We start from the raw sequence: 24,283 nt of genomic DNA on the forward strand, positions 1-24,283 counted from the left end.
CTCCTGGAGCGACGGGCTGCTGGGCAGAGGGGGAGGCCACCAAAGGTGAGGAGCAGGCCACAGGACAGTAGGAGGAGAGAAGAGCAGCATCCGGCTGGACGGGGGCGGGGGGGGGCGTGTGTGCGTGTAGTGAGAAGGCACGAGGCAGGGAACAGGACGGCCAGAGGAGGACAGGGAGCCTGACGGAGGTGGAGATAAAAGCAGCAGAGAGAGGGGAAGAGCAGGACACAGACCAACAAAGAAGGAAGAGGAGCAGGCTGGAGACGCACAAAGAACCTGGGGCAGGCAGCACGACAGCGAGGGAGGAAAGAAGAACAGGGGCAGGAAGCTGGACCGAGCGAGATGGAGACAGACAAGATAAGCGACAAGAACAGGGCAGAAAGGGAAGAATGAAGCCACGGGGACAGGGAGCCGAGACGGCCAACGACGGAGGGAAGGGGCCGGGGAGGGAACACCACAAAACAAACCATGGGGCTACGTGGTACAGAGCATGAGAAGGCAGAGAATTAACAATTAGGGACAGGGAGCCAGAAAAACAACAAAAAAAACACCAAAACAAAGGGAGATGGAGAGCAAAAGGAATCGCAATGCGTACAGAGAGAAGAGAGAAACAATTCTAAAAGAGGGTCACGGGGAAGCCAGAGACAGCAAGATGGAGAAAGGACAGAAGCTACAGGCTACAGGGCAGAGAGGGAAGAATTAATGAATAGACGCAGAGAGCTGGGCAGAAAGAGGTGGAGAAAGGCTGAAGATCACACGGCCAACAGGGAAGAGAGAAGAGAGGGAGGAATTTTAAAAACAGGGGCAAGAAGCCAGAGAGAGGGAGAGAGAGGCAACAATAAATGGGGACAAGCCACAGGGCAGCGAGGAGGGAATCGATGAATAAGAACAGCAGACCAAAGAGAACACAATGTAGAATGGAAAAAAGGAACAGCGGCCTACAGGGAAGGAGGAATTAAAGATCAGGCACTGGGAGGCAGACAGAGACACATGAAGAAACAAGTGGGAAAAAAAAAAAACAAACAACAACGGCAACGGGCTACAAAGACAGACAGAGAGGGAAGAAATAAAACATCGCAGCAAGGAGCTGGACAGAGAGAGATGAGGACAAACAAATAGCACGGGTCTACGTGACAGAGAACGTGGAATTAGAACACAGAGAGAGGGAGCCGGACAGAGAGAGAGGCCGAGAGAAAAACCTAGACGGGCTACAGCGGGCAGAGGCAGGGATTAAAACCTAGGGACAGGGAGCTGGACAGAGAGAGACGGAGGTCACAGGGAACAGCGGTGGCTGCAGGAAGAACAGGAATCCACAAATAGGGAAAGGGAGCTCGACAGAGAAGAACTCAGAAAGGCAAGAACAGTAGCAGGGTGCAGAGCAGAGCAGACGAATGAAAAAGCGCGGGGGGAGCGTTGAGGCAGACAGAGAGAGATTAAGAAAAAAGTCACGGGCTACGTGGCAAAGCAGGAGGAATTCAGAAACGGGGATGGCAACCAAGGGAGAGTGAGCTGGTGAAGGACAACGGGCATTCCAAGTGAGGGACGGGGAGCTGGGAAAAGCGAGGCAGAGAAAAACAGAATCACAGAGAGAATCACACAAAGCCAAAAAAGAAGAAACTGAACAACAGGAACAGGTGTAACCAAAGCGATGAAATCAGCCAACCAGAGACGGTGTTCCATTACGGGAACATGGAGCGTACGAATCAGCGCACCTGTTGATCTGCATTTTAGTCCCTAGGCGATCGTTAACGTCAGCAGAACAACAGACAACGTGCTTCTGTCAGAAAAGGACGACAAAACGCGGTTTCGTGGAGCGGACTGAGAGAACTAGCCAAGACTGCCAAGATTAACAGCCAAGAAGGTAAAAGGCAATTCTGGCAGGGGGAGATCGCGACCACCGACTCACGGACCACCACCGAGCCTGCGCAGCGATTTACATACGGAACGAGCAAGTTTGTACCAATCAGCAGACAGGACAATAATGAATACGTATGAATACGTAAAATTTTGATCTACAAATTGAACGGGAAAGGTGCGTGAGGTACGCACGCCAGGAGGAGCGATCCCCCGTGCATCCGGCGCCGTGAATGAAGAATGCCTGCTCTTTAATACTAAATTGGTCTTGAGGAGTTGTTTCCGATTTTACCGCGTTTTTCGGTAACACAGGGAGTCAGACCGAGAGAGCCAGAGAAAGACAAAAATACCGACAGGCTACAGGACAGAGCAGGAGGAGTAAAAAAATAAAAACGGAGCCAGAGCCAGGCAGAGAGAGGCGGAGAAAGAACAAGTAGCCACAGGCTACAGGACAGAGAGAGGGAGGACTGAAAAGACGGGGAGGCAGGGAGCCACTCAGAGCGAGACGGAGAAAGAAGGTGCGGGGGGGGGGCGCAAAAAAAAAATAATTTTGCAGCAGGTAAGGAAAGAGAGGGGGCCGGGGGAGAGACAGGGAGGGCCCAGGACGTACAAGAGAGGCAACGGGGCCCCACTGGCCCAGGACTCACCGCGACTCTCGCTCTCAGCGCTGCTGGCACAATTTAGCCGTTCACATGCTTCTTTCCCCTCCTCTCCTCCCTGCCTCTTCTGCAGCTCCAGACTCTAGGCCGACCTCCACCTGAAGAGAACACGGGGGTGTCTTACAGCTCTTACGAGATGAGGCTTCCTAGGCACGTAGCCTAGCTCGCTCGTGCACTACACGCCCGTACCGAACTGCGGGTTCCAACTGTGGGAAGAAGGGGGAGTCCTTGGGGGCTACGGCATTTCTCTTCCTAACTAACCGTTACACATGACAGAGCCCTGCTTTCCCAGAAACAGCTCAACACCTGCCCGCCGAAAAGGAGGAGCGAATTAATTCCTTGCTTTGCTTCCACGCACAGCTTTTGCTTTACCTATTAAACCGTCTTGATCTCAACCCATGATTTTTCTCACTTTTACCCTTCCAGCTCTCTCCCCCAGCCCACTGAGGGTGGAGCGAGCAAGCAGCTCCCTGGTGCAGAGTTGCCAGCTGAGGCTAAGCCACGGCACGCGCTTGTCCCGGTTTGGCAGGGAACGGACCGTCCGTCGCCTGGCTCCTGGAGCGACGGGCTGCTGGGCAGAGGGGGAGGCCACCAAAGGTGAGGAGCAGGGCACAGGACAGTAGGAAGAGAGAAGAGAAGAGCGGCATCCGGCTGGACGGGCGGGGGGGACGTGTGTGCGTGTAGTGAGAAGGCACGAGGCAGGGAACAGGACGGCCAGAGGAGGACAGGGAGCCTGACGGAGGTGGAGATAAAAGCAGCAGAGAGAGGGGAAGAGCAGGACACAGACCAACAAAGAAGGAAGAGGAGCAGGCTGGAGACGCACAAAGAACCTGGGGCAGGCAGCACGACAGCGAGGGAGGAAAGAAGAACAGGGGCAGGAAGCTGGACCGAGCGAGATGGAGACAGACAAGATAAGCGACAAGAACAGGGCAGAAAGGGAAGAATGAAGCCACGGGGACAGGGAGCCGAGACGGCCAACGACGGAGGGAAGGGGCCGGGGAGGGAACACCACAAAACAAACCATGGGGCTACGTGGTACAGAGCATGAGAAGGCAGAGAATTAACAATTAGGGACAGGGAGCCAGAAAAACAACAAAAAAAACACCAAAACAAAGGGAGATGGAGAGCAAAAGGAATCGCAATGCGTACAGAGAGAAGAGAGAAACAATTCTAAAAGAGGGTCACGGGGAAGCCAGAGACAGCAAGATGGAGAAAGGACAGAAGCTACAGGCTACAGGGCAGAGAGGGAAGAATTAATGAATAGACGCAGAGAGCTGGGCAGAAAGAGGTGGAGAAAGGCTGAAGATCACACGGCCAACAGGGAAGAGAGAAGAGAGGGAGGAATTTTAAAAACAGGGGCAAGAAGCCAGAGAGAGGGAGAGAGAGGCAACAATAAATGGGGACAAGCCACAGGGCAGCGAGGAGGGAATCGATGAATAAGAACAGCAGACCAAAGAGAACACAACGTAGAATGGAAAAAAGGAACAGCGGCCTACAGGGAAGGAGGAATTAAAGATCAGGCACTGGGAGGCAGACAGAGACACATGAAGAAACAAGTGGGAAAAAAAAAAAAAAAACAACAACGGCAACGGGCTACAAAGACAGACAGAGAGGGAAGAAATAAAACATCGCAGCAAGGAGCTGGACAGAGAGAGATGAGGACAAACAAATAGCACGGGTCTACGTGACAGAGAACGTGGAATTAGAACACAGAGAGAGGGAGCCGGACAGAGAGAGAGGCCGAGAGAAAAACCTAGACGGGCTACAGCGGGCAGAGGCAGGGATTAAAACCTAGGGACAGGGAGCTGGACAGAGAGAGACGGAGGTCACAGGGAACAGCGGTGGCTGCAGGAAGAACAGGAATCCACAAATAGGGAAAGGGAGCTCGACAGAGAAGAACTCAGAAAGGCAAGAACAGTAGCAGGGTGCAGAGCAGAGCAGACGAATGAAAAAGCGCGGGGGGAGCGTTGAGGCAGACAGAGAGAGATTAAGAAAAAAGTCACGGGCTACGTGGCAAAGCAGGAGGAATTCAGAAACGGGGATGGCAACCAAGGGAGAGTGAGCTGGTGAAGGACAACGGGCATTCCAAGTGAGGGACGGGGAGCTGGGAAAAGCGAGGCAGAGAAAAACAGAATCACAGAGAGAATCACACAAAGCCAAAAAAGAAGAAACTGAACAACAGGAACAGGTGTAACCAAAGCGATGAAATCAGCCAACCAGAGACGGTGTTCCATTACGGGAACATGGAGCGTACGAATCAGCGCACCTGTCGATCTGCATTTTAGTCCCTAGGCGATCGTTAACGTCAGCAGAACAACAGACAACGTGCTTCTGTCAGAAAAGGACGACAAAACGCGGTTTCGTGGAGCGGACTGAGAGAACTAGCCAAGACTGCCAAGATTAACAGCCAAGAAGGTAAAAGGCAATTCTGGCAGGGGGAGATCACGACCACCGACTCACGGACCACCACCGAGCCTGCGCAGCGATTTACATACGGAACGAGCAAGTTTGTACCGATCAGCAGACAGGACAATAATGAATACGTATGAATACGTAAAATTTTGATCTACAAATTGAACGGGAAAGGTGCGTGAGGTACGCACGCCAGGAGGAGCGATCCCCCGTGCATCCGGCGCCGTGAATGAAGAATGCCTGCTCTTTAATACTAAATTGGTCTTGAGGAGTTGTTTCCGATTTTACCGCGTTTTTCGGTAACACAGGGAGTCAGACCGAGAGAGCCAGAGAAAGACAAAAATACCGACAGGCTACAGGACAGAGCAGGAGGAGTAAAAAAATAAAAACGGAGCCAGAGCCAGGCAGAGAGAGGCGGAGAAAGAACAAGTAGCCACAGGCTACAGGACAGAGAGAGGGAGGACTGAAAAGACGGGGAGGCAGGGAGCCACTCAGAGCGAGACGGAGAAAGAAGGTGCGGGGGGGGGGGCGCAAAAAAAAAATAATTTTGCAGCAGGTAAGGAAAGAGAGGGGGCCGGGGGAGAGACAGGGAGGGCCCAGGACGTACAAGAGAGGCAACGGGGCCCCACTGGCCCAGGACTCACCGCGACTCTCGCTCTCAGCGCTGCTGGCACAATTTAGCCGTTCACATGCTTCTTTCCCCTCCTCTCCTCCCTGCCTCTTCTGCAGCTCCAGACTCTAGGCCGACCTCCACCTGAAGAGAACACGGGGGTGTCTTACAGCTCTTACGAGATGAGGCTTCCTAGGCACGTAGCCTAGCTCGCTCGTGCACTACACGCCCGTACCGAACTGCGGGTTCCAACTGTGGGAAGAAGGGGGAGTCCTTGGGGGCTACGGCATTTCTCTTCCTAACTAACCGTTACACATGACAGAGCCCTGCTTTCCCAGAAACAGCTCAACACCTGCCCGCCGAAAAGGAGGAGCGAATTAATTCCTTGCTTTGCTTCCACGCACAGCTTTTGCTTTACCTATTAAACCGTCTTGATCTCAACCCATGATTTTTCTCACTTTTACCCTTCCAGCTCTCTCCCCCAGCCCACTGAGGGTGGAGCGAGCAAGCAGCTCCCTGGTGCAGAGTTGCCAGCTGAGGCTAAGCCACGGCACACGCTTGTCCCGGTTTGGCAGGGAACGGACCGTCCGTCGCCTGGCTCCTGGAGCGACGGGCTGCTGGGCAGAGGGGGAGGCCACCAAAGGTGAGGAGCAGGCCACAGGACAGTAGGAGGAGAGAAGAGCAGCATCCGGCTGGACGGGGGCGGGGGGGGCGTGTGTGCGTGTAGTGAGAAGGCACGAGGCAGGGAACAGGACGGCCAGAGGAGGACAGGGAGCCTGACGGAGGTGGAGATAAAAGCAGCAGAGAGAGGGGAAGAGCAGGACACAGACCAACAAAGAAGGATGAGGAGCAGGCTGGAGACGCACAAAGAACCTGGGGCAGGCAGCACGACAGCGAGGGAGGAAAGAAGAACAGGGGCAGGAAGCTGGACCGAGCGAGATGGAGACAGACAAGATAAGCGACAAGAACAGGGCAGAAAGGGAAGAATGAAGCCACGGGGACAGGGAGCCGAGACGGCCAACGACGGAGGGAAGGGGCCGGGGAGGGAACACCACAAAACAAACCATGGGGCTACGTGGTACAGAGCATGAGAAGGCAGAGAATTAACAATTAGGGACAGGGAGCCAGAAAAACAACAAAAAAAACACCAAAACAAAGGGAGATGGAGAGCAAAAGGAATCGCAATGCGTACAGAGAGAAGAGAGAAACAATTCTAAAAGAGGGTCACAGGGAAGCCAGAGACAGCAAGATGGAGAAAGGACAGAAGCTACAGGCTACAGGGCAGAGAGGGAAGAATTAATGAATAGACGCAGAGAGCTGGGCAGAAAGAGGTGGAGAAAGGCTGAAGATCACACGGCCAACAGGGAAGAGAGAAGAGAGGGAGGAATTTTAAAAACAGGGGCAAGAAGCCAGAGAGAGGGAGAGAGAGGCAACAATAAATGGGGACAAGCCACAGGGCAGCGAGGAGGGAATCGATGAATAAGAACAGCAGACCAAAGAGAACACAATGTAGAATGGAAAAAAGGAACAGCGGCCTACAGGGAAGGAGGAATTAAAGATCAGGCACTGGGAGGCAGACAGAGACACATGAAGAAACAAGTGGGAAAAAAAAAAAACAAACAACAACGGCAACGGGCTACAAAGACAGACAGAGAGGGAAGAAATAAAACATCGCAGCAAGGAGCTGGACAGAGAGAGATGAGGACAAACAAATAGCACGGGTCTACGTGACAGAGAACGTGGAATTAGAACACAGAGAGAGGGAGCCGGACAGAGAGAGAGGCCGAGAGAAAAACCTAGACGGGCTACAGCGGGCAGAGGCAGGGATTAAAACCTAGGGACAGGGAGCTGGACAGAGAGAGACGGAGGTCACAGGGAACAGCGGTGGCTGCAGGAAGAACAGGAATCCACAAATAGGGAAAGGGAGCTCGACAGAGAAGAACTCAGAAAGGCAAGAACAGTAGCAGGGTGCAGAGCAGAGCAGACGAATGAAAAAGCGCGGGGGGAGCGTTGAGGCAGACAGAGAGAGATTAAGAAAAAAGTCACGGGCTACGTGGCAAAGCAGGAGGAATTCAGAAACGGGGATGGCAACCAAGGGAGAGTGAGCTGGTGAAGGACAACGGGCATTCCAAGTGAGGGACGGGGAGCTGGGAAAAGCGAGGCAGAGAAAAACAGAATCACAGAGAGAATCACACAAAGCCAAAAAAGAAGAAACTGAACAACAGGAACAGGTGTAACCAAAGCGATGAAATCAGCCAACCAGAGACGGTGTTCCATTACGGGAACATGGAGCGTACGAATCAGCGCACCTGTTGATCTGCATTTTAGTCCCTAGGCGATCGTTAACGTCAGCAGAACAACAGACAACGTGCTTCTGTCAGAAAAGGACGACAAAACGCGGTTTCGTGGAGCGGACTGAGAGAACTAGCCAAGACTGCCAAGATTAACAGCCAAGAAGGTAAAAGGCAATTCTGGCAGGGGGAGATCGCGACCACCGACTCACGGACCACCACCGAGCCTGCGCAGCGATTTACATACGGAACGAGCAAGTTTGTACCAATCAGCAGACAGGACAATAATGAATACGTATGAATACGTAAAATTTTGATCTACAAATTGAACGGGAAAGGTGCGTGAGGTACGCACGCCAGGAGGAGCGATCCCCCGTGCATCCGGCGCCGTGAATAAAGAATGCCTGCTCTTTAATACTAAATTGGTCTTGAGGAGTTGTTTCCGATTTTACCGCGTTTTTCGGTAACACAGGGAGTCAGACCGAGAGAGCCAGAGAAAGACAAAAATACCGACAGGCTACAGGACAGAGCAGGAGGAGTAAAAAAATAAAAACGGAGCCAGAGCCAGGCAGAGAGAGGCGGAGAAAGAACAAGTAGCCACAGGCTACAGGACAGAGAGAGGGAGGACTGAAAAGACGGGGAGGCAGGGAGCCACTCAGAGCGAGACGGAGAAAGAAGGTGCGGGGGGGGCCCAAAAGAAAAAATAATTTTGCAGCAGGTAAGGAAAGAGAGGGGGCCGGGGGAGAGACAGGGAGGGCCCAGGACGTACAAGAGAGGCAACGGGGCCCCACTGGCCCAGGACTCACCGCGACTCTCGCTCTCAGCGCTGCTGGCACAATTTAGCCGTTCACATGCTTCTTTCCCCTCCTCTCCTCCCTGCCTCTTCTGCAGCTCCAGACTCTAGGCCGACCTCCACCTGAAGAGAACACGGGGGTGTCTTACAGCTCTTACGAGATGAGGCTTCCTAGGCACGTAGCCTAGCTCGCTCGTGCACTACACGCCCGTACCGAACTGCGGGTTCCAACTGTGGGAAGAAGGGGGAGTCCTTGGGGGCTACGGCATTTCTCTTCCTAACTAACCGTTACACATGACAGAGCCCTGCTTTCCCAGAAACAGCTCAACACCTGCCCGCCGAAAAGGAGGAGCGAATTAATTCCTTGCTTTGCTTCCACGCACAGCTTTTGCTTTACCTATTAAACCGTCTTGATCTCAACCCATGATTTTTCTCACTTTTACCCTTCCAGCTCTCTCCCCCAGCCCACTGAGGGTGGAGCGAGCAAGCAGCTCCCTGGTGCAGAGTTGCCAGCTGAGGCTAAGCCACGGCACGCGCTTGTCCCGGTTTGGCAGGGAACGGACCGTCCGTCGCCTGGCTCCTGGGGCGACGGGCTGCTGGGCAGAGGGGGAGGCCACCAAAGGTGAGGAGCAGGGCACAGGACAGTAGGAGGAGAGAAGAGCAGCATCCGGCTGGACGGGGGCGGGGGGGGGCGTGTGTGCGTGTAGTGAGAAGGCACGAGGCAGGGAACAGGACGGCCAGAGGAGGACAGGGAGCCTGACGGAGGTGGAGATAAAAGCAGCAGAGAGAGGGGAAGAGCAGGACACAGACCAACAAAGAAGGAAGAGGAGCAGGCTGGAGACGCACAAAGAACCTGGGGCAGGCAGCACGACAGCGAGGGAGGAAAGAAGAACAGGGGCAGGAAGCTGGACCGAGCGAGATGGAGACAGACAAGATAAGCGACAAGAACAGGGCAGAAAGGGAAGAATGAAGCCACGGGGACAGGGAGCCGAGACGGCCAACGACGGAGGGAAGGGGCCGGGGAGGGAACACCACAAAACAAACCATGGGGCTACGTGGTACAGAGCATGAGAAGGCAGAGAATTAACAATTAGGGACAGGGAGCCAGAAAAACAACAAAAAAAACACCAAAACAAAGGGAGATGGAGAGCAAAAGGAATCGCAATGCGTACAGAGAGAAGAGAGAAACAATTCTAAAAGAGGGTCACGGGGAAGCCAGAGACAGCAAGATGGAGAAAGGACAGAAGCTACAGGCTACAGGGCAGAGAGGGAAGAATTAATGAATAGACGCAGAGAGCTGGGCAGAAAGAGGTGGAGAAAGGCTGAAGATCACACGGCCAACAGGGAAGAGAGAAGAGAGGGAGGAATTTTAAAAACAGGGGCAAGAAGCCAGAGAGAGGGAGAGAGAGGCAACAATAAATGGGGACAAGCCACAGGGCAGCGAGGAGGGAATCGATGAATAAGAACAGCAGACCAAAGAGAACACAACGTAGAATGGAAAAAAGGAACAGCGGCCTACAGGGAAGGAGGAATTAAAGATCAGGCACTGGGAGGCAGACAGAGACACATGAAGAAACAAGTGGGAAAAAAAAAAAAAAACAACAACGGCAACGGGCTACAAAGACAGACAGAGAGGGAAGAAATAAAACATCGCAGCAAGGAGCTGGACAGAGAGAGATGAGGACAAACAAATAGCACGGGTCTACGTGACAGAGAACGTGGAATTAGAACACAGAGAGAGGGAGCCGGACAGAGAGAGAGGCCGAGAGAAAAACCTAGACGGGCTACAGCGGGCAGAGGCAGGGATTAAAACCTAGGGACAGGGAGCTGGACAGAGAGAGACGGAGGTCACAGGGAACAGCGGTGGCTGCAGGAAGAACAGGAATCCACAAATAGGGAAAGGGAGCTCGACAGAGAAGAACTCAGAAAGGCAAGAACAGTAGCAGGGTGCAGAGCAGAGCAGACGAATGAAAAAGCGCGGGGGGAGCGTTGAGGCAGACAGAGAGAGATTAAGAAAAAAGTCACGGGCTACGTGGCAAAGCAGGAGGAATTCAGAAACGGGGATGGCAACCAAGGGAGAGTGAGCTGGTGAAGGACAACGGGCATTCCAAGTGAGGGACGGGGAGCTGGGAAAAGCGAGGCAGAGAAAAACAGAATCACAGAGAGAATCACACAAAGCCAAAAAAGAAGAAACTGAACAACAGGAACAGGTGTAACCAAAGCGATGAAATCAGCCAACCAGAGACGGTGTTCCATTACGGGAACATGGAGCGTACGAATCAGCGCACCTGTTGATCTGCATTTTAGTCCCTAGGCGATCGTTAACGTCAGCAGAACAACAGACAACGTGCTTCTGTCAGAAAAGGACGACAAAACGCGGTTTCGTGGAGCGGACTGAGAGAACTAGCCAAGACTGCCAAGATTAACAGCCAAGAAGGTAAAAGGCAATTCTGGCAGGGGGAGATCGCGACCACCGACTCACGGACCACCACCGAGCCTGCGCAGCGATTTACATACGGAACGAGCAAGTTTGTACCAATCAGCAGACAGGACAATAATGAATACGTATGAATACGTAAAATTTTGATCTACAAATTGAACGGGAAAGGTGCGTGAGGTACGCACGCCAGGAGGAGCGATCCCCCGTGCATCCGGCGCCGTGAATAAAGAATGCCTGCTCTTTAATACTAAATTGGTCTTGAGGAGTTGTTTCCGATTTTACCGCGTTTTTCGGTAACACAGGGAGTCAGACCGAGAGAGCCAGAGAAAGACAAAAATACCGACAGGCTACAGGACAGAGCAGGAGGAGTAAAAAAATAAAAACGGAGCCAGAGCCAGGCAGAGAGAGGCGGAGAAAGAACAAGTAGCCACAGGCTACAGGACAGAGAGAGGGAGGACTGAAAAGACGGGGAGGCAGGGAGCCACTCAGAGCGAGACGGAGAAAGAAGGTGCGGGGGGGGCCCAAAAGAAAAAATAATTTTGCAGCAGGTAAGGAAAGAGAGGGGGCCGGGGGAGAGACAGGGAGGGCCCAGGACGTACAAGAGAGGCAACGGGGCCCCACTGGCCCAGGACTCACCGCGACTCTCGCTCTCAGCGCTGCTGGCACAATTTAGCCGTTCACATGCTTCTTTCCCCTCCTCTCCTCCCTGCCTCTTCTGCAGCTCCAGACTCTAGGCCGACCTCCACCTGAAGAGAACACGGGGGTGTCTTACAGCTCTTACGAGATGAGGCTTCCTAGGCACGTAGCCTAGCTCGCTCGTGCACTACACGCCCGTACCGAACTGCGGGTTCCAACTGTGGGAAGAAGGGGGAGTCCTTGGGGGCTACGGCATTTCTCTTCCTAACTAACCGTTACACATGACAGAGCCCTGCTTTCCCAGAAACAGCTCAACACCTGCCCGCCGAAAAGGAGGAGCGAATTAATTCCTTGCTTTGCTTCCACGCACAGCTTTTGCTTTACCTATTAAACCGTCTTGATCTCAACCCATGATTTTTCTCACTTTTACCCTTCCAGCTCTCTCCCCCAGCCCACTGAGGGTGGAGCGAGCAAGCAGCTCCCTGGTGCAGAGTTGCCAGCTGAGGCTAAGCCACGGCACGCGCTTGTCCCGGTTTGGCAGGGAACGGACCGTCCGTCGCCTGGCTCCTGGGGCGACGGGCTGCTGGGCAGAGGGGGAGGCCACCAAAGGTGAGGAGCAGGGCACAGGACAGTAGGAGGAGAGAAGAGCAGCATCCGGCTGGACGGGGGCGGGGGGGGGCGTGTGTGCGTGTAGTGAGAAGGCACGAGGCAGGGAACAGGACGGCCAGAGGAGGACAGGGAGCCTGACGGAGGTGGAGATAAAAGCAGCAGAGAGAGGGGAAGAGCAGGACACAGACCAACAAAGAAGGAAGAGGAGCAGGCTGGAGACGCACAAAGAACCTGGGGCAGGCAGCACGACAGCGAGGGAGGAAAGAAGAACAGGGGCAGGAAGCTGGACCGAGCGAGATGGAGACAGACAAGATAAGCGACAAGAACAGGGCAGAAAGGGAAGAATGAAGCCACGGGGACAGGGAGCCGAGACGGCCAACGACGGAGGGAAGGGGCCGGGGAGGGAACACCACAAAACAAACCATGGGGCTACGTGGTACAGAGCATGAGAAGGCAGAGAATTAACAATTAGGGACAGGGAGCCAGAAAAACAACAAAAAAAACACCAAAACAAAGGGAGATGGAGAGCAAAAGGAATCGCAATGCGTACAGAGAGAAGAGAGAAACAATTCTAAAAGAGGGTCACGGGGAAGCCAGAGACAGCAAGATGGAGAAAGGACAGAAGCTACAGGCTACAGGGCAGAGAGGGAAGAATTAATGAATAGACGCAGAGAGCTGGGCAGAAAGAGGTGGAGAAAGGCTGAAGATCACACGGCCAACAGGGAAGAGAGAAGAGAGGGAGGAATTTTAAAAACAGGGGCAAGAAGCCAGAGAGAGGGAGAGAGAGGCAACAATAAATGGGGACAAGCCACAGGGCAGCGAGGAGGGAATCGATGAATAAGAACAGCAGACCAAAGAGAACACAACGTAGAATGGAAAAAAGGAACAGCGGCCTACAGGGAAGGAGGAATTAAAGATCAGGCACTGGGAGGCAGACAGAGACACATGAAGAAACAAGTGGGAAAAAAAAAAAAAAAAAACAACAACGGCAACGGGCTACAAAGACAGACAGAGAGGGAAGAAATAAAACATCGCAGCAAGGAGCTGGACAGAGAGAGATGAGGACAAACAAATAGCACGGGTCTACGTGACAGAGAACGTGGAATTAGAACACAGAGAGAGGGAGCCGGACAGAGAGAGAGGCCGAGAGAAAAACCTAGACGGGCTACAGCGGGCAGAGGCAGGGATTAAAACCTAGGGACAGGGAGCTGGACAGAGAGAGACGGAGGTCACAGGGAACAGCGGTGGCTGCAGGAAGAACAGGAATCCACAAATAGGGAAAGGGAGCTCGACAGAGAAGAACTCAGAAAGGCAAGAACAGTAGCAGGGTGCAGAGCAGAGCAGACGAATGAAAAAGCGCGGGGGGAGCGTTGAGGCAGACAGAGAGAGATTAAGAAAAAAGTCACGGGCTACGTGGCAAAGCAGGAGGAATTCAGAAACGAGGATGGCAACCAAGGGAGAGTGAGCTGGTGAAGGACAACGGGCATTCCAAGTGAGGGACGGGGAGCTGGGAAAAGCGAGGCAGAGAAAAACAGAATCACAGAGAGAATCACACAAAGCCAAAAAAGAAGAAACTGAACAACAGGAACAGGTGTAACCAAAGCGATGAAATCAGCCAACCAGAGACGGTGTTCCATTACGGGAACATGGAGCGTACGAATCAGCGCACCTGTCGATCTGCATTTTAGTCCCTAGGCGATCGTTAACGTCAGCAGAACAACAGACAACGTGCTTCTGTCAGAAAAGGACGACAAAACGCGGTTTCGTGGAGCGGACTGAGAGAACTAGCCAAGACTGCCAAGATTAACAGCCAAGAAGGTAAAAGGCAATTCTGGCAGGGGGAGATCGCGACCACCGACTCACGGACCACCACCGAGCCTGCGCAGCGATTTACATACGGAACGAGCAAGTTTGTACCGATCAGCAGACAGGACAATAATGAATACGTATGAATACGTAAAATTTTGATCTACAAATTGAACGGGAAAGGTGCGTGAGGTACGCACGCCAGGAGGAGCGATCCCCCGTGCATCCGGCGCCGTGAATAAAGAATGCCTGCTCTTTAATACTAAATTGGTCTTGAGGAGTTGTTTCCGATTTTACCGCGTTTTTCGGTAACACAGGGAGTCAGACCGAGAGAGCCAGAGAAAGACAAAAATACCGACAGGCTACAGGACAGAGCAGGAGGAGTAAAAAAATAAAAACGGAGCCAGAGCCAGGCAGAGAGAGGCGGAGAAAGAACAAGTAGCCACAGGCTACAGGACAGAGAGAGGGAGGACTGAAAAGACGGGGAGGCAGGGAGCCACTCAGAGCGAGACGGGGAAAGAAGGTGCGGGGGGGGCCCAAAAGAAAAAATAATTTTGCAGCAGGTAAGGAAAGAGAGGGGGCCGGGGGAGAGACAGGGAGGGCCCAGGACGTACAAGAGAGGCAACGGGGCCCCACTGGCCCAGGACTCACCGCGACTCTCGCTCTCAGCGCTGCTGGCACAGTTTAGCCGTTCACATGCTTCTTTCCCCTCCTCTCCTCCCTGCCTCTTCTGCAGCTCCAGACTCTAGGCCGACCTCCACCTGAAGAGAACACGGGGGTGTCTTACAGCTCTTACGAGATGAGGCTTCCTAGGCACGTAGCCTAGCTCGCTCGTGCACTACACGCCCGTACCGAACTGCGGGTTCCAACTGTGGGAAGAAGGGGGAGTCCTTGGGGGCTACGGCATTTCTCTTCCTAACTAACCGTTACACATGACAGAGCCCTGCTTTCCCAGAAACAGCTCAACACCTGCCCGCCGAAAAGGAGGAGCGAATTAATTCCTTGCTTTGCTTCCACGCACAGCTTTTGCTTTACCTATTAAACCGTCTTGATCTCAACCCATGATTTTTCTCACTTTTACCCTTCCAGCTCTCTCCCCCAGCCCACTGAGGGTGGAGCGAGCAAGCAGCTCCCTGGTGCAGAGTTGCCAGCTGAGGCTAAGCCACGGCACACGCTTGTCCCGGTTTGGCAGGGAACGGACCGTCCGTCGCCTGGCTCCTGGAGCGACGGGCTGCTGGGCAGAGGGGGAGGCCACCAAAGGTGAGGAGCAGGGCACAGGACAGTAGGAGGAGAGAAGAGCAGCATCCGGCTGGACGGGGGCGGGGGGGGCGTGTGTGCGTGTAGTGAGAAGGCACGAGGCAGGGAACAGGATGGCCAGAGGAGGACAGGGAGCCTGACTGAGGTGGAGATAAAAGCAGCAGAGAGAGGGGAAGAGCAGGACACAGACCAACAAAGAAGGATGAGGAGCAGGCTGGAGACGCACAAAGAACCTGGGGCAGGCAGCACGACAGCGAGGGAGGAAAGAAGAACAGGGGCAGGAAGCTGGACCGAGCGAGATGGAGACAGACAAGATAAGCGACAAGAACAGGGCAGAAAGGGAAGAATGAAGCCACGGGGACAGGGAGCCGAGACAGCCAACGACGGAGGGAAGGGGCCGGGGAGGGAACACCACAAAACAAACCACGGGGCTACGTGGTACAGAGCATGAGAAGGCAGAGAATTAACAATTAGGGACAGGGAGCCAGAAAAACAACAAAAAAAACACCAAAACAAAGGGAGATGGAGAGCAAAAGGAATCGCAATGCGTACAGAGAGAAGAGAGAAACAATTCTAAAAGAGGGTCACGGGGAAGCCAGAGACAGCAAGATGGAGAAAGGACAGAAGCTACAGGCTACAGGGCAGAGAGGGAAGAATTAATGAATAGACGCAGAGAGCTGGGCAGAAAGAGGTGGAGAAAGGCTGAAGATCACACGGCCAACAGGGAAGAGAGAAGAGAGGGAGGAATTTTAAAAACAGGGGCAAGAAGCCAGAGAGAGGGAGAGAGAGGCAACAATAAATGGGGACAAGCCACAGGGCAGCGAGGAGGGAATCGATGAATAAGAACAGCAGACCAAAGAGAACACAACGTAGAATGGAAAAAAGGAACAGCGGCCTACAGGGAAGGAGGAATTAAAGATCAGGCACTGGGAGGCAGACAGAGACACATGAAGAAACAAGTGGGAAAAAAAAAAAAAAACAACAACGGCAACGGGCTACAAAGACAGACAGAGAGGGAAGAAATAAAACATCGCAGCAAGGAGCTGGACAGAGAGAGATGAGGACAAACAAATAGCACGGGTCTACGTGACAGAGAACGTGGAATTAGAACACAGAGAGAGGGAGCCGGACAGAGAGAGAGGCCGAGAGAAAAACCTAGACGGGCTACAGCGGGCAGAGGCAGGGATTAAAACCTAGGGACAGGGAGCTGGACAGAGAGAGACTGAGGTCACAGGGAACAGCGGTGGCTGCAGGAAGAACAGGAATCCACAAATAGGGAAAGGGAGCTCGACAGAGAAGAACTCAGAAAGGCAAGAACAGTAGCAGGGTGCAGAGCAGAGCAGACGAATGAAAAAGCGCGGGGGGAGCGTTGAGGCAGACAGAGAGAGATTAAGAAAAAAGTCACGGGCTACGTGGCAAAGCAGGAGGAATTCAGAAACGGGGATGGCAACCAAGGGAGAGTGAGCTGGTGAAGGACAACGGGCATTCCAAGTGAGGGACGGGGAGCTGGGAAAAGCGAGGCAGAGAAAAACAGAATCACAGAGAGAATCACACAAAGCCAAAAAAGAAGAAACTGAACAACAGGAACAGGTGTAACCAAAGCGATGAAATCAACCAACCAGAGACGGTGTTCCATTACGGGAACATGGAGCGTACGAATCAGCGCACCTGTTGATCTGCATTTTAGTCCCTAGGCGATCGTTAACGTCAGCAGAACAACAGACAACGTGCTTCTGTCAGAAAAGGACGACAAAACGCGGTTTCGTGGAGCGGACTGAGAGAACTAGCCAAGACTGCCAAGATTAACAGCCAAGAAGGTAAAAGGCAATTCTGGCAGGGGGAGATCGCGACCACCGACTCACGGACCACCACCGAGCCTGCGCAGCGATTTACATACGGAACGAGCAAGTTTGTACCGATCAGCAGACAGGACAATAATGAATACGTATGAATACGTAAAATTTTGATCTACAAATTGAACGGGAAAGGTGCGTGAGGTACGCACGCCAGGAGGAGCGATCCCCCGTGCATCCGGCGCCGTGAATAAAGAATGCCTGCTCTTTAATACTAAATTGGTCTTGAGGAGTTGTTTCCGATTTTACCGCGTTTTTCGGTAACACAGGGAGTCAGACCGAGAGAGCCAGAGAAAGACAAAAATACCGACAGGCTACAGGACAGAGCAGGAGGAGTAAAAAAATAAAAACGGAGCCAGAGCCAGGCAGAGAGAGGCGGAGAAAGAACAAGTAGCCACAGGCTACAGGACAGAGAGAGGGAGGACTGAAAAGACGGGGAGGCAGGGAGCCACTCAGAGCGAGATGGAGAAAGAAGGTGCGGGGGGGGCCCAAAAGAAAAAAAAAAATTTTTACAGCAGGTAAGGAAAGAGAGGGGGCCAGGGGAGAGACAGGGAGGGCCCAGGACGCACAAGAGAGGCAACGGGGCCCCACTGGCCCAGGACTCACCGCGACTCTCGCTCTCAGCGCTGCTGGCACAATTTAGCCGTTCACATGCTTCTTTCCCCTCCTCTCCTCCCTGCCTCTTCTGCAGCTCCAGACTCTAGGCCGACCTCCACCTGAAGAGAACACGGGGGTGTCTTACAGCTCTTACGAGATGAGGCTTCCTAGGCACGTAGCCTAGCTCGCTCGTGCACTACACGCCCGTACCGAACTGCGGGTTCCAACTGTGGGAAGAAGGGGGAGTCCTTGGGGGCTACGGCATTTCTCTTCCTAACTAACCGTTACACATGACAGAGCCCTGCTTTCCCAGAAACAGCTCAACACCTGCCCGCCGAAAAGGAGGAGCGAATTAATTCCTTGCTTTGCTTCCACGCACAGCTTTTGCTTTACCTATTAAACCGTCTTGATCTCAACCCATGATTTTTCTCACTTTTACCCTTCCAGCTCTCTCCCCCAGCCCACTGAGGGTGGAGCGAGCAAGCAGCTCCCTGGTGCAGAGTTGCCAGCTGAGGCTAAGCCACGGCACGCGCTTGTCCCGGTTTGGCAGGGAACGGACCGTCCGTCGCCTGGCTCCTGGGGCGACGGGCTGCTGGGCAGAGGGGGAGGCCACCAAAGGTGAGGAGCAGGGCACAGGACAGTAGGAGGAGAGAAGAGCAGCATCCGGCTGGACGGGGGCGGGGGGGGGCGTGTGTGCGTGTAGTGAGAAGGCACGAGGCAGGGAACAGGACGGCCAGAGGAGGACAGGGAGCCTGACGGAGGTGGAGATAAAAGCAGCAGAGAGAGGGGAAGAGCAGGACACAGACCAACAAAGAAGGAAGAGGAGCAGGCTGGAGACGCACAAAGAACCTGGGGCAGGCAGCACGACAGCGAGGGAGGAAAGAAGAACAGGGGCAGGAAGCTGGACCGAGCGAGATGGAGACAGACAAGATAAGCGACAAGAACAGGGCAGAAAGGGAAGAATGAAGCCACGGGGACAGGGAGCCGAGACGGCCAACGACGGAGGGAAGGGGCCGGGGAGGGAACACCACAAAACAAACCATGGGGCTACGTGGTACAGAGCATGAGAAGGCAGAGAATTAACAATTAGGGACAGGGAGCCAGAAAAACAACAAAAAAAACACCAAAACAAAGGGAGATGGAGAGCAAAAGGAATCGCAATGCGTACAGAGAGAAGAGAGAAACAATTCTAAAAGAGGGTCACGGGGAAGCCAGAGACAGCAAGATGGAGAAAGGACAGAAGCTACAGGCTACAGGGCAGAGAGGGAAGAATTAATGAATAGACGCAGAGAGCTGGGCAGAAAGAGGTGGAGAAAGGCTGAAGATCACACGGCCAACAGGGAAGAGAGAAGAGAGGGAGGAATTTTAAAAACAGGGGCAAGAAGCCAGAGAGAGGGAGAGAGAGGCAACAATAAATGGGGACAAGCCACAGGGCAGCGAGGAGGGAATCGATGAATAAGAACAGCAGACCAAAGAGAACACAATGTAGAATGGAAAAAAGGAACAGCGGCCTACAGGGAAGGAGGAATTAAAGATCAGGCACTGGGAGGCAGACAGAGACACATGAAGAAACAAGTGGGAAAAAAAAAAAACACAACAACGGCAACGGGCTACAAAGACAGACAGAGAGGGAAGAAATAAAACATCGCAGCAAGGAGCTGGACAGAGAGAGATGAGGACAAACAAATAGCACGGGTCTACGTGACAGAGAACGTGGAATTAGAACACAGAGAGAGGGAGCCGGACAGAGAGAGAGGCCGAGAGAAAAACCTAGACGGGCTACAGCGGGCAGAGGCAGGGATTAAAACCTAGGGACAGGGAGCTGGACAGAGAGAGACGGAGGTCACAGGGAACAGCGGTGGCTGCAGGAAGAACAGGAATCCACAAATAGGGAAAGGGAGCTCGACAGAGAAGAACTCAGAAAGGCAAGAACAGTAGCAGGGTGCAGAGCAGAGCAGACGAATGAAAAAGCGCGGGGGGAGCGTTGAGGCAGACAGAGAGAGATTAAGAAAAAAGTCACGGGCTACGCGGCAAAGCAGGAGGAATTCAGAAACGGGGATGGCAACCAAGGGAGAGTGAGCTGGTGAAGGACAACGGGCATTCCAAGTGAGGGACGGGGAGCTGGGAAAAGCGAGGCAGAGAAAAACAGAATCACAGAGAGAATCACACAAAGCCAAAAAAGAAGAAACTGAACAACAGGAACAGGTGTAACCAAAGCGATGAAATCAGCCAACCAGAGACGGTGTTCCATTACGGGAACATGGAGCGTACGAATCAGCGCACCTGTCGATCTGCATTTTAGTCCCTAGGCGATCGTTAACGTCAGCAGAACAACAGACAACGTGCTTCTGTCAGAAAAGGACGACAAAACGCGGTTTCGTGGAGCGGACTGAGAGAACTAGCCAAGACTGCCAAGATTAACAGCCAAGAAGGTAAAAGGCAATTCTGGCAGGGGGAGATCGCGACCACCGACTCACGGACCACCACCGAGCCTGCGCAGCGATTTACATACGGAACGAGCAAGTTTGTACCAATCAGCAGACAGGACAATAATGAATACGTATGAATACGTAAAATTTTGATCTACAAATTGAACGGGAAAGGTGCGTGAGGTACGCACGCCAGGAGGAGCGATCCCCCGTGCATCCGGCGCCGTGAATAAAGAATGCCTGCTCTTTAATACTAAATTGGTCTTGAGGAGTTGTTTCCGATTTTACCGCGTTTTTCGGTAACACAGGGAGTCAGACCGAGAGAGCCAGAGAAAGACAAAAATACCGACAGGCTACAGGACAGAGCAGGAGGAGTAAAAAAATAAAAACGGAGCCAGAGCCAGGCAGAGAGAGGCGGAGAAAGAACAAGTAGCCACAGGCTACAGGACAGAGAGAGGGAGGACTGAAAAGACGGGGAGGCAGGGAGCCACTCAGAGCGAGACGGAGAAAGAAGGTGCGGGGGGGGCCCAAAAGAAAAAATAATTTTGCAGCAGGTAAGGAAAGAGAGGGGGCCGGGGGAGAGACAGGGAGGGCCCAGGACGTACAAGAGAGGCAACGGGGCCCCACTGGCCCAGGACTCACCGCGACTCTCGCTCTCAGCGCTGCTGGCACAATTTAGCCGTTCACATGCTTCTTTCCCCTCCTCTCCTCCCTGCCTCTTCTGCAGCTCCAGACTCTAGGCCGACCTCCACCTGAAGAGAACACGGGGGTGTCTTACAGCTCTTACGAGATGAGGCTTCCTAGGCACGTAGCCTAGCTCGCTCGTGCACTACACGCCCGTACCGAACTGCGGGTTCCAACTGTGGGAAGAAGGGGGAGTCCTTGGGGGCTACGGCATTTCTCTTCCTAACTAACCGTTACACATGACAGAGCCCTGCTTTCCCAGAAACAGCTCAACACCTGCCCGCCGAAAAGGAGGAGCGAATTAATTCCTTGCTTTGCTTCCACGCACAGCTTTTGCTTTACCTATTAAACCGTCTTGATCTCAACCCATGATTTTTCTCACTTTTACCCTTCCAGCTCTCTCCCCCAGCCCACTGAGGGTGGAGCGAGCAAGCAGCTCCCTGGTGCAGAGTTGCCAGCTGAGGCTAAGCCACGGCACGCGCTTGTCCCGGTTTGGCAGGGAACGGACCGTCCGTCGCCTGGCTCCTGGGGCGACGGGCTGCTGGGCAGAGGGGGAGGCCACCAAAGGTGAGGAGCAGGGCACAGGACAGTAGGAGGAGAGAAGAGCAGCATCCGGCTGGACGGGGGCGGGGGGGGGGCGTGTGTGCGTGTAGTGAGAAGGCACGAGGCAGGGAACAGGACGGCCAGAGGAGGACAGGGAGCCTGACGGAGGTGGAGATAAAAGCAGCAGAGAGAGGGGAAGAGCAGGACACAGACCAACAAAGAAGGATGAGGAGCAGGCTGGAGACGCACAAAGAACCTGGGGCAGGCAGCACGACAGCGAGGGAGGAAAGAAGAACAGGGGCAGGAAGCTGGACCGAGCGAGATGGAGACAGACAAGATAAGCGACAAGAACAGGGCAGAAAGGGAAGAATGAAGCCACGGGGACAGGGAGCCGAGACAGCCAACGACGGAGGGAAGGGGCCGGGGAGGGAACACCACAAAACAAACCACGGGGCTACGTGGTACAGAGCATGAGAAGGCAGAGAATTAACAATTAGGGACAGGGAGCCAGAAAAACAACAAAAAAAACACCAAAACAAAGGGAGATGGAGAGCAAAAGGAATCGCAATGCGTACAGAGAGAAGAGAGAAACAATTCTAAAAGAGGGTCACGGGGAAGCCAGAGACAGCAAGATGGAGAAAGGACAGAAGCTACAGGCTACAGGGCAGAGAGGGAAGAATTAATGAATAGACGCAGAGAGCTGGGCAGAAAGAGGTGGAGAAAGGCTGAAGATCACACGGCCAACAGGGAAGAGAGAAGAGAGGGAGGAATTTTAAAAACAGGGGCAAGAAGCCAGAGAGAGGGAGAGAGAGGCAACAATAAATGGGGACAAGCCACAGGGCAGCGAGGAGGGAATCGATGAATAAGAACAGCAGACCAAAGAGAACACAACGTAGAATGGAAAAAAGGAACAGCGGCCTACAGGGAAGGAGGAATTAAAGATCAGGCACTGGGAGGCAGACAGAGACACATGAAGAAACAAGTGGGAAAAAAAAAAAAAAAACAACAACGGCAACGGGCTACAAAGACAGACAGAGAGGGAAGAAATAAAACATCGCAGCAAGGAGCTGGACAGAGAGAGATGAGGACAAACAAATAGCACGGGTCTACGTGACAGAGAACGTGGAATTAGAACACAGAGAGAGGGAGCCGGACAGAGAGAGAGGCCGAGAGAAAAACCTAGACGGGCTACAGCGGGCAGAGGCAGGGATTAAAACCTAGGGACAGGGAGCTGGACAGAGAGAGACGGAGGTCACAGGGAACAGCGGTGGCTGCAGGAAGAACAGGAATCCACAAATAGGGAAAGGGAGCTCGACAGAGAAGAACTCAGAAAGGCAAGAACAGTAGCAGGGTGCAGAGCAGAGCAGACGAATGAAAAAGCGCGGGGGGAGCGTTGAGGCAGACAGAGAGAGATTAAGAAAAAAGTCACGGGCTACGTGGCAAAGCAGGAGGAATTCAGAAACGGGGATGGCAACCAAGGGAGAGTGAGCTGGTGAAGGACAACGGGCATTCCAAGTGAGGGACGGGGAGCTGGGAAAAGCGAGGCAGAGAAAAACAGAATCACAGAGAGAATCACACAAAGCCAAAAAAGAAGAAACTGAACAACAGGAACAGGTGTAACCAAAGCGATGAAATCAGCCAACCAGAGACGGTGTTCCATTACGGGAACATGGAGCGTACGAATCAGCGCACCTGTTGATCTGCATTTTAGTCCCTAGGCGATCGTTAACGTCAGCAGAACAACAGACAACGTGCTTCTGTCAGAAAAGGACGACAAAACGCGGTTTCGTGGAGCGGACTGAGAGAACTAGCCAAGACTGCCAAGATTAACAGCCAAGAAGGTAAAAGGCAATTCTGGCAGGGGGAGATCGCGACCACCGACTCACGGACCACCACCGAGCCTGCGCAGCGATTTACATACGGAACGAGCAAGTTTGTACCGATCAGCAGACAGGACAATAATGAATACGTATGAATACGTAAAATTTTGATCTACAAATTGAACGGGAAAGGTGCGTGAGGTACGCACGCCAGGAGGAGCGATCCCCCGTGCATCCGGCGCCGTGAATAAAGAATGCCTGCTCTTTAATACTAAATTGGTCTTGAGGAGTTGTTTCCGATTTTACCGCGTTTTTCGGTAACACAGGGAGTCAGACCGAGAGAGCCAGAGAAAGACAAAAATACCGACAGGCTACAGGACAGAGCAGGAGGAGTAAAAAAATAAAAACGGAGCCAGAGCCAGGCAGAGAGAGGCGGAGAAAGAACAAGTAGCCACAGGCTACAGGACAGAGAGAGGGAGGACTGAAAAGACGGGGAGGCAGGGAGCCACTCAGAGCGAGATGGAGAAAGAAGGTGCGGGGGGGGCCCAAAAGAAAAAAAAAAATTTTTACAGCAGGTAAGGAAAGAGAGGGGGCCAGGGGAGAGACAGGGAGGGCCCAGGACGCACAAGAGAGGCAACGGGGCCCCACTGGCCCAGGACTCACCGCGACTCTCGCTCTCAGCGCTGCTGGCACAATTTAGCCGTTCACATGCTTCTTTCCCCTCCTCTCCTCCCTGCCTCTTCTGCAGCTCCAGACTCTAGGCCGACCTCCACCTGAAGAGAACATGGGGGTGTCTTACAGCTCTTACGAGATGAGGCTTCCTAGGCACGTAGCCTAGCTCGCTCGTGCACTACACGCCCGTACCGAACTGCGGGTTCCAACTGTGGGAAGAAGGGGGAGTCCTTGGGGGCTACGGCATTTCTCTTCCTAACTAACCGTTACACATGACAGAGCCCTGCTTTCCCAGAAACAGCTCAACACCTGCCCGCC

General features: G+C 53.3%; 1 long non-coding RNA gene across 2 annotated transcripts; it reads right to left on the minus strand.

Moving 5' to 3' along the window:
- Nucleotides 1–135: 135 nt before the first annotated feature.
- On the minus strand, nucleotides 136–24,055 carry LOC142055896 (uncharacterized). Of its 2 annotated transcripts, none has more exons than XR_012660120.1 (3): nucleotides 20,889–24,055; nucleotides 5,570–20,165; nucleotides 136–4,844 (listed from the first exon to the last, which is right to left on the minus strand). It is a non-coding gene; the product is annotated as an uncharacterized LOC142055896 (long non-coding RNA). The 2 variants fall into 2 exon arrangements; XR_012660119.1 differs by having other exon boundaries at nucleotides 5,570–14,038; nucleotides 14,762–24,055.
- Between the last annotated feature and the right edge of the window lie 228 nt (nucleotides 24,056–24,283).

This window comes from Phalacrocorax aristotelis, chromosome 4 (genome assembly GCF_949628215.1).
Source record: "Phalacrocorax aristotelis chromosome 4, bGulAri2.1, whole genome shotgun sequence".
Classification (NCBI taxonomy): domain Eukaryota; kingdom Metazoa; phylum Chordata; class Aves; order Suliformes; family Phalacrocoracidae; genus Phalacrocorax; species Phalacrocorax aristotelis.